Source organism: Pseudoliparis swirei, chromosome 24 (genome assembly GCF_029220125.1).
Source record: "Pseudoliparis swirei isolate HS2019 ecotype Mariana Trench chromosome 24, NWPU_hadal_v1, whole genome shotgun sequence".
Taxonomy (NCBI): Eukaryota; Metazoa; Chordata; class Actinopteri; order Perciformes; family Liparidae; genus Pseudoliparis; species Pseudoliparis swirei.
Window position 1 is genome coordinate 3,295,996 of NC_079411.1, and position 9,327 is coordinate 3,305,322.

The 9,327-nt window shown below is 41.1% G+C and overlaps 1 long non-coding RNA gene across 2 annotated transcripts; it reads right to left on the reverse strand.

Annotated features, from left to right (window-relative positions):
- Window positions 1-267: 267 nt before the first annotated feature.
- LOC130189765 (uncharacterized) lies at window positions 268-2,319 on the reverse strand. 2 transcript variants are annotated; one of them, XR_008830867.1, is made up of 4 exons: window positions 2,228-2,319; window positions 1,994-2,089; window positions 1,672-1,856; window positions 268-857 (listed from the first exon to the last, which is right to left on the reverse strand). It is a non-coding gene; the product is annotated as an uncharacterized LOC130189765 (long non-coding RNA). The 2 variants fall into 2 exon arrangements; XR_008830866.1 differs by having other exon boundaries at window positions 1,994-2,319.
- Between the last annotated feature and the right edge of the window lie 7,008 nt (window positions 2,320-9,327).

Sequence of the window (9,327 nt, forward strand, 5' to 3'; positions counted from 1 at the left end):
GTTAGGCAATACATCTTAAAATAAGTAATTGTACACTAAAAACAAGTACATTTGTCTTGATACAATGACAAATTTTAGAATTGTTTTCTTAATATGTAGGAAAGTTTCCTTAAATTTAGCATCCAATGCTCATGCAATATTCTTGGAATACCATGAAATTTACAGAGAAAAATACCATAATATGCTTAAAATCAGTAATCTGACAATGTATATAATACTGGAAATGTGTAGTTCTGTAAACCCAATGAAAAACACAGTACAACTGTATCATATATTATGGTACTTTATTGAAAAGTTCCAATTAACGGTGAACATACAAGACATGACAGTAAGTTTTGTAAAAACAACAGTTATACTGTAAACTTTATTACAGTTACGGTATTTTATTACAAAGTTCAAAGGAAGTTGCTGGCAACTAAAGTTACCAGAATTCCTTTGCAAAAACATGGTACAGTGTATAACAATAGGTTGGCATAGATTTTACAGTCAACATTTGATTATTGTAAATTACAAATGGAAATATCTTAATAAGACCTTTTGGAAAACAAGATACAAACCATCGTTGATGAAAACCTTAAGAAACTAACATTCTGTGAAAAACAGGTTGAACTGAACCACTCACATGTGTTGTATACTCACAAAGCATTGTTGAGATCTTGAAGAAACAGGATGTGGACATGAAGGATATCCCATGAATAAGCAAAAGATTAGCCACTTGCCCAGAGCTGATTAAGAGCAATGAGTCGCTGTGTCCAGACTTGACTGAAGAGGGCACCCAGCATGGCAGAGTCTCACACGGACACAAAGTTCAGGAAGTTCTTCTTGAACACTCGTATGTTGACATCAGGTGATCCTCTCTGCAGCCAAAAAAACAAAGCAAAGGCAAAGTTAGATTGATGCAGTGCTTGAGCATGATGCTGAAACAGATACACATTCACTGCCTTCTGGTAAACTGAGCTCCAATGATAAAGTCACTTTTATAGTTAAACAATATTAATAAGTCAGGTTCAATGTTGAATAAAGACATATTTTAGCATAAAGGCATCATTACAATGTGTTACATGTCTGTAATCTTGCAGCCTACAGATGAGTCCACTCAGGCAATCAAGACCATCATCACATTTCACGCGGTTCGGGTTTCCAACCAGGGTAACAGCCCATCCAATTAATTCCATCATTTAAAAACATGTTTGTATTTTTTTAAGATACACTAACATAAAACCTTTTGATGTACCCCTATAAGCAATAACACCATTTTTATTGCAAAAAAAGGATAAACTAGATTACAGTCGAGCCTGTTGTGGATTTGTATAACAGAAATACTCAGTGTACAATAGCTGATATATCTTCCTCCGCCTTACATATAAATTGTTTTAATGAGACCCAGTCCAATTGCAAACAATGCCCTCCTGCATTTATCATTACATTTATAGTACATGTCACCTGTGTGCAAAGACAGAGTTGCAAACCTATTTAGGGTGGATTTGGGAAAGATAGTACACATGACGATATGCCATAGAATTAATTAAATGTTTCTGCTATACGTGGAACTAAATTTAAGGGGGATATCAGTTCAAACCACAAGAAAATTAATTGAGGATGATCAATTGAGGGAGGTTTGAGTTGTGCTTGCACCTATCATTTGCTATACTGAACTACATCACCGCTTACCTCGATTTAGCCTCGACAAGACTGGTGTCTGAGTCATTAGGTCCAGACTGAAGACAGGTGGGGACCGAATCTCCTGCAGACATGCCATGATGTTCAGGAAACTGGAACTTAAGGCAGGCGTAGTCATCATTACTGCTTGAAGACTCACAGGTCAATCGGTTGTCTGTGGGCTGACATGATTCTCTCTACAGCCAGAAAAAAGACAATTGAAAAGATTAACAATAATATGACTTTAAATAGCATTTACAACATGACAAAGTGGTTACAACAATAACAATTTATTCTGTTGTTAAATTAACACACTGAACTTAAAACCACTTACCACCGTTTATCCTTGACAACTTGTATCCGATCATGGGTCACACGAGTGGAACAGCAAAGAAGGTGTTGAGGTTCATGCTGGTAGTCGTAGTCACACCTAAAAAGAAAGAGTAAGGAGATAAAGGACAAGGGGAAGAGGTACATCCTCTTCAGTAAAACCAAAATCATCTCAAGCATCAACTTTTGCTCTTTTCAATGCCAAAGTTGTAAATCAAAATGAAAAGGCTAGATTCACACTCAAGTGCCCCATGTTGTCGTCATCATATCGGCCAAGGTTTGATTTCCGGTGGGCCCTTTGCTGCAGATCCTCCCCTGTGGTGCTTGTGTGCGTCTAACACAAATAAAGAAAAACATCTTAAAAATGTCATGCTTCTTGCATTTAAATGGATTATAATCTCACCGTGTTGCTGGGTGTCATTAAGGTCACGGTTGTTCCATCCAAATTGGATGACAATGTCTGAAAGGTGGCAGGAGAAAATAATTAGCATTTTACGATAAACTAAATGTTCTTAATTATCTGGACATAAATGTAAACATCGACTCAAAGGACACTCTTTGGTGACGTCCTCATCTGATAATGTGGACGGTAAATGAAGATTTGAACATGAAACCATCCCCTCGCTGGACAGCTCACGGTGCACGGAGCTTCTGAGGAGCTGTGAGCCGTCATGTCCGCCATAGCGCAGTTATAAGCGTCATGTTAACAACAGTCACGTGAACAGAGTCCCGACCACGTCAACAGCATCACGTTAAGAGCGTCACGTTAACAGCCGTCCCCACAGCATATGACACAGCGCAGTTTAAAGCGTCACGTGAACAGACCTGTACAATAACGTGTCTGGTCACGTGACTGTCCGGACTGACCGCTCCGGTATATGTGAGCTCGTCTATACATGTCTGCTTGGAACCAGTTTCAAAGCACTTCAATAAAATGGTCGTTATTAGATGAAGTGTGTAGCACGTGACCCCTCAGGTGTCTTAACCCACCTGCCACAGTAATGAACCTATAATACGAAAGTTAGCTACACATTGCCTGAGCTAACATGTGGTAAAGTAAGCTAATGTTGGCTCCTTCAACACAGAAACCGACAACCTACGTTACATCGACGATGTTAAAGAAACGTGAAGACATTTAACCATCAGATAGCTAAGTTAACTTACTCTTGACGTCCAAGGCGACACAGAACTGCAGAACACCATGCCTCGAATTCAAAAGTAGCTACCCGCTAGCTCACACGAGGCTAGCTCAACTCCTCACCAGAGAGCCGAGTAGAAACCTCAAAGTGTCACTAACGTTGCCCGTTCAATACAACTTTTACTCTCTGAAATTAAATTAAGTTGGCATTCTTACCTCAAGAAGAGCTGTCATGTCAGGAGGCTGTCGTTCCCTCTGTGGCGTTTCGTGAGTCACTGAAGTAGGAGAGCAGCGCGCCGCTCAAACTGCGGAATAGTGGCGCGAAACCGGGTTCACCAGTTCAATCTGTGATCGTTGCTTTCTGATCACTGCACCTGGCCTCTCCTTTCTTCTTTTTTTCTTCTTCTCTTTAAGTTTTTAGGCGGATGGCATCCAGTGAACGGTGCATTTCCGCCACCTGCTGTAGTGGAGTGTGGACCAGAGACCCTATCCCCTTACAAAACCAAACAAACAAAACCAAACTCAAAAAAATATATATATATATACCCACAAAACAAAAGCAATAAAACAAACAAAACAAAAGGGAGATTCAAAAATGTCAGTGCTTTAAATTCTATTGCTTAATCCTGTTTCTTTCACATATTGTAATACTTGTCCTGCCCCCAATTTTAACGCATCTGTTAGATTTAGTTCCTCCACTCCCAGCTTCCTCTTCAACATGTGTCGCTCAAGTGTGTATTTCTGACAATGACAAATGATCTGTTCTCCAGATTGTGGTCCTTGACAGTCTCACATCGTCCTGTTGGCTGTTTATTGACTAGATGCATTGTTTAGTTCAGCCTTGGCCCGATCCTCAGTCTGGTGACTCTGTGTTCTTCTGCTCTGCTTCTTCTAGCTGGCCTCCCTTTGCCAACTTCCCTCTGCACAGCATACAGATGTCTTCCTGTTTCCCCTACATCACAACTATGCTGCCATTCCTTCATCATGTTTCTTTTGATAATTGTTTTAACTTCTGCTTTGCTGTGTAAATGTCCGTCTTGTGCTGCCTTTCTAACGCTTGTGTTGCTAGTGTATCTGCTCTTTCGTTTCCTTGCACCCCCCTGTGTGCTGGTACCCACATAAATGCTACGACAATACCCATATTCTTTAGACGGAACAGTGTTTCATATATTTCATTAATTAAATCCTGCCTGCTATGTGAAGTGAATGATTGTAATGAGGATGTTGTTGAACTAGAGTCTGAACAGACAATGACTTTTTCGACCCGAACCTCCTCTACCCACTGCAGTGCTGTTAAGATGGCCAACGTCTCCACTGTAGACACAGACAGATGCTCTGAGGTTCTCTTCTTAACTTCATATCTTAAGGACGGTGACTGCAAACCCAGTTCTCCCTGTCAGGGTCTTTTGATCCGTCTGTAAATGCTGGAATAAATGATAAGTATGTCGTCTCCAGTCTATCCTCCACCATTCCTGCCACGTTATTATTGTCTTTAAATGCTTGGTCTTTGTCTAAAAAATAAAGATCAACTGACACTGAGGGAAAGAGCCATGGTGGTGTAATTGATAGCGGTATTGCAGGAGTGAATGTGATCTGATCCAATGACATATCTTTGGCTAACTTCTCACTGCTCCATGCGAAACACTCCTGCTTGGCCCCGTCTCTTTCCCAACATGGCAGAAGCACTTTTTTTGTTGGATGATTTTCTCCAGAATGCCCTTGCAGGTTGGCCCAGTAATTTATAGTTAGGAGCTTGCGTCTCAAATGCAGCGGCATCTCACCCATCTCCACCTGCAGAGCAGCCACCTGGTCTTAAAGCACCACGACAGTCTCAGAGCTCGGGATCGCAACACTTCCAGCTTCTTTAGTGACGTTTTTGCCGCTGATCCAAATACGACACAGCCGTAGTCAAGGACCGACCTCATCAGAGCGATATAAATGTTTTTAATCGCAGCCCTGCTGGCTCCCCATTCTGAACCTGTTAGACACCTCATTACATTTAGAATCGTTTTACATTTCTTTACTATCCTCTGAATATGCTCATTCCATGTTAATTTATCATCGAGCCACACACCAAGGAACCTAAAAACTCTCACTTGTTCAATTTTTTGTCCGTACATCTTTATCTGAGCATCAACTCCTCTTTTCCTAGTAAACATGATTGTTTTAGTTTTCCCCACAGAAAATTTGAATCCCCATGAATACGACCATCTTTCTACCACTTTCACAGCCTCTTGTACTTTACCTTTAATGTGATTTATGTTCTTCCCCCTCTTCTACAGTGCTCCATCATCGGCAAATAGAGATCGGCCAATACCACCCTGGACTTGAAGGAACACATCATTGATCATGATGGAGAACAGTATGGGACTAATGACACCACCCTGAGGTGTCCCATTCTCTACCAGGTATCGTCTAGATCAGGGGTGGGCAAACTTTTTGACTCGCGGGCCACATTCGGTTCTAAAATGTGACAGAGGGGCCGGGTCAGGAGCATTTGGACACGCAATGTAATTTTTTTAACCTGGAGATTGCGTCTGTTTTTTATACATTTCAATTTAAGGTGCAAAGTTAAAGTAATCAACATTTACTGGAAAGAGATCAATGGAATCACTTTCAACATTCAAAACAAATAACCCAACGAAATACTCAAGCTCAATAATCTGGTCAGCATGTGTATGAACCCGTCACAAACAGACTGACAGCGCTTTACTCGAGAAAATATGACCCTAAAGCTGACAATTGAAGTTCTATTTTTTTAAATTATTCATATCTCTTCTGAAAACACACCTTTACTCATGTGGACCAACTGTTTTGGTGTTTGAAATTGGTTTACCAAAGGTCATAGGTTCACAAAAGCAGTGTAATATCTGAATACAATGCTAGATACATGTACTTGCACCTGTCCATCCTGGAGAGGGATCCTCCTCTGTTCTCTCCTGAAGGGTTCTTCCCTTTTCCCCCCTGAAGGGTTATTTGGGAGTTGTTCCTGATCCGATGTGAGGTCAAAGGTCAGGGATGTCTGTGTACAGATTGTAAAGCACTCCGAGACAAATTTGTAATTTGTGAAATTGGGCTCTACAAATAAACTGAATTGAATTAAATAAATGAGGAAAACCACATTTTGTATTACCGTTTTGAGTAAAAATGATGCGTCTCACACATTCACCAAAATTATAAATATGGGACTGAGAAATGACTTCATATTGCAGATAAAGTTTCATGGGGTGTGTGCAAATAAAAAATGACCATTACATTTATTTATTTTTATAAATATGTATTGTACATTAAATAAAAAAAAATCTACATTATATACATGTTGAGAAATAGAAAACAGAACACAACTATTGACAGACTATTTACAATATGGCTTCACTATAATAACATCATGTCATCGTGTCACGAGACCTCTGCTGGCCGGGCAGGTGGAGCTGCAGGCTGCGCTGTAGGCGCTGGTGAATCCTCTCTGTAAAATACAAGACTAGTCAGCACCGCGCGCACGTTACGGACACCGTGACGGACACCGTGACACGTAACGTGTAGTAAAGACTCTCACCCTGTCCAGGTGGACCTCTTCTGGCTGCGTGTTCCTCCTCGTGGCTCCGCAGCCCCTCCAGGCTCCGCGCTGCTCGCCAAAATCACTGCGGCTGTTTCTAAATGAGTCTCACACTGTGTGGTGGGAGGTCCTTTGTGATTTACTGAGTGTTCATTGGTTGGTATTTTTCGAGAAATGTTGACAGACAAACGGATTGACAAATCACGGTGAAGGGTTTCGTGTGACGAGTTCTTTCCGCGCCAACGCACACCGGAAGTAAACAAAGTCGCGATTTGGACAAGTTCGGCGGGCCGGATTAAAAAGCCTAACGGGCCGGATGTGGCCCGCGGGCCGTAGTTTGCCCATGTCTGGTCTAGATAGTGCTGCCCCAATTCTGACTTGAATAAACCTGTTCATTAAAAAATCTTTAATCCAATTATATGTTCTCCCCCCTATTCCTCTCATATTTAATTTGATCAATAACCCTTCCCTCCAAACCATATCATAAGCCTTTTCCACATCAAAGAACACCGCCACCACTGACTCCTTATTCACCTGGGCCTTCCTGACTTCTGTCTCTAAACCAATAATTGGGTCCATAGTACCTCTACCTTTCTGAAATCCACTTTGATGAGGTGATATCATTCCCCTGGACTCCATATAAAATCCTAATCTGTCTGTAATCATTCTTTCCATTATTCTACCTCCATGGGATGTTAATGCTATGGGTCTGTAATTCATTGGGTTTGATGAGTCTTTACCTGGTTTCCTGATTGGGATAATCACAGCTTCTTTCCAAGACCTAGGTAGTGTCCCCACTTGCCAAACCTTATTATAAAAAAATAACAATTTCATCATTGCTATACTACCTAAATGCTTAAGCATTATATAACAAATGTCATCCTTTCCTGGTGATGTCAGTCCTCCTCTTTCTATTGCTCTTTTCAGTTCCTCTCAGGTAAATGGGGCATCACTAGGACTATTAGTATCATCTCTCTTTCCAAGAACATCGGGGTGAGCTGATGGCGTCCTTTCCCGTCCTCTCTTACCTTCTACCGTCAGGTTGTCAGCGCTGTGGATTTCTGTTGGTGCTTTTGCAATCCTCTCTGCCCTCTCCCCATCTGCCGTTTCCTCCCCTCTTCAACACTGGATACTGCCACACTTTCCTCATTCCTCTCATGCTTCTAATCATCCCCCAAATCTCTCCCACAGGTGTTGCTCTTCCAATTCTGCTACAATAATTCTGCCAGCTTTCCCTTTTTGCTTTACGAATGATTCTACGAACCTTTGCTTGTGCTGCTTGTATTCTATTAAAGTTTGGAAATGATGCGATCTTCTTAATACCTTCAGAGCTTTGTTCCTTTCTTTCACTGCTCTCCCACACTCCTCAGTCCACCAGGGGACCGCCTTTCTTTTCATCCTTCCTTTACTTTTAGAAATTGTTTGCTTCGCTGCTTCCAGTATTGTAAATGTCATTTTTGTATCAATCTCCTCAATATCTTCATTTAAGTCTGTAACGGATCCCCGTATATCAATCGGCGTGAGACTTTACTGCTGGTGAACTTCTTTATTTCCTTTCTTCCGTTGTATAATCGTGAACCAAAACTCTTGAATTAAAACCTCCTTGTCACCACCGTTAGAGCATTGGCCTCATACGGGTCCATTACAACTATCAAACTTTAAATAAAATGCGCATCCGTCCGTAACATTTAGCCGTACCGTCAAGTTTGTATATTAACATAAAATAAAGGTGCGCTTCCTTTTAACATTTCAAAATAAAAGTCAAATTTAGCTCAAACCGGAAGTAGATTAAAACATATACAAAATCATTAAAACAATACAATATAAAAAGGCATACATCAAAACCAATGAAGCAGATACAAAATAAGGCAATCAACACAAAACAATAAACCTTTTAAGGGGTTATTTACAAAGTCTATTTTATCCATTTCTTGCTCGCATATATATTTGAAAAGTTCCCATTTTGCCCTATTAAACACCCACTTCCCTCTCACCTCTCCCTGTTCCTGACTCCTTTGTAATGCTATTTGACACTTTATTGGAAAATGATCACTGCCCACTGATGTTTCCTCTTCTCCCTCCCACTCGCATATCCCTGCTAAACTCCTCGATACAATGGTGAAGTCTAGCTGTTAACAAGTGTGCTCTCAACTTGTATTATGTTTCTGTCTTGTTTTGTTTATTGATTGAATACTGACACCTGTGATCAGGCACGTGCACAGATAGAGCCCTAGTGGTGCTCAAGCACCAGCCCCTTTGCCCTGGATGAGTAAAGTGCCAAATGTGGAGGCGGGCCGTATCTGGCCCGCGGGCCTTAGTTTGAGGACCACTGCTCTTGGCTGTTGATGTCTATCAATATCGCTCATTTTGAAAATGACGTAAGAGGGCAATAATGATCCGTATCAGACTAGCGAGGAGGGCAATATGTGGCTGGCATGACGCCCATTAGCCAATCAGAATGCTTGTACTGTTGTTGTAATATAATAATTCATCTTTATTCATAAAGAAAATGTAAGCTAGCGGTCTGATGCTGCCAGAGGAGACGCAGGTTGAGGACAGCTTGATCAGTGTATTGATGCTTATGCTTCAACTCTGTCAGAATTTTTTTTTGGCATTGTGTGCCCTTTTTTGGGGTTTGAGCACC